Source organism: Cebus imitator, unplaced genomic scaffold, assembly GCF_001604975.1.
Source record: "Cebus imitator isolate Cc_AM_T3 unplaced genomic scaffold, Cebus_imitator-1.0 Scaffold601, whole genome shotgun sequence".
Taxonomy (NCBI): domain Eukaryota; kingdom Metazoa; phylum Chordata; class Mammalia; order Primates; family Cebidae; genus Cebus; species Cebus imitator.
The window spans coordinates 760,352-761,454 of NW_016107916.1; the positions used below are offsets into that span (position 1 = coordinate 760,352).

General features: G+C 42.7%; 1 non-coding gene across 1 annotated transcript; it reads right to left on the minus strand.

Moving 5' to 3' along the window:
* Positions 1-714: 714 nt before the first annotated feature.
* LOC119469213 lies at positions 715-878 on the minus strand. The gene has a single exon (XR_005198029.1). It is a non-coding gene; the product is annotated as a U1 spliceosomal RNA (small nuclear RNA).
* Between the last annotated feature and the right edge of the window lie 225 nt (positions 879-1,103).

The following is a 1,103-nucleotide window of genomic DNA, read 5'->3' on the forward strand; positions in this document are numbered from 1 at the left end:
ACACCTCATAGAGGAGAGCTCTGGATGACATCTGGCAGGTATCCCTTTGCAATGAAGCTACCACATGAAGGAACAGGCAGCAATCTTTCCTGTTCTGCAGCCCCTGCTGGTGACTCCCAGGCAAGCAGGGTCTGGAGTGGACCTCCAGCAAACTCCAGCAGACCTGCAGCAGAGGGACCTCACTGTCAGAAGGAAAACTAACAAACAAAAACAAACAGCTTCAACATCAACAGAAAGGATGTGCACTCAGATACCCCATCCAAAGGTCACCAATTTCAAAGACTAAAGGTAGATAAATCCACAAAGATGGGAAGAAACCAGCACAAAAAGGCTGAAATTTTCCAAAACCAGAACACCTCTTCTCCTCCTCCAAGGGATCATGACTCCTCACCAGCAAGGGAATAAAATTGGATGGAGAATGAGTTTGACAAATTGACAGAAGCAGGCTTCAGAAGGTGGGCAATAACAAACTCCGAGCTAAAGGAATATGTTCTAACCCAATGAAAGGAAGCTAAGAACCTTGAAAAAGGGTTAGACAAAATGCTAACTAGAATAACCAGCATAGAGAAGAACATAAACAACCTGATGGAGCTGAAAAACACAGCATGGGAACTTTGTGAAGCTATACAAGTTTCAATAGCTGAATCAATCAAGCAGAAGAAAGGATATCAGAGATTGAAGATCAACTTTTTTTTTCCTTTTAATACAAAAATTCAGGGGAAAGTGTGAACACAGTCCCCTACTACCACAAATTATGCAGTCGAGTTTCCCACATTTGGGGAAATCGCAGGGGTCAGCACATCCAGAGTGCAATGGATAAGCCTTGTCCTGGGAAAACCACCTTCGTGATCATGGTAGCTCCCCTGCCAGGTAAGTGTGAAGATCAACTCAATTAAATAAAGTGAGAAGGCAAAATTAGAGAAAAAACCAGTGAGAATAAATGAACAATGTCTCCAAGAAATATGGGATTATGTGAAAAGACCAAATCTACGTTTGATCGGTATGCCTTGAAAGTGACAGGAAGAATGAAACCAAGTTGTAGAATACTCTTCAGGATATTATCCAGGAGAACTTCCCCAACCTAGCAAGGCAGGCCAACATTC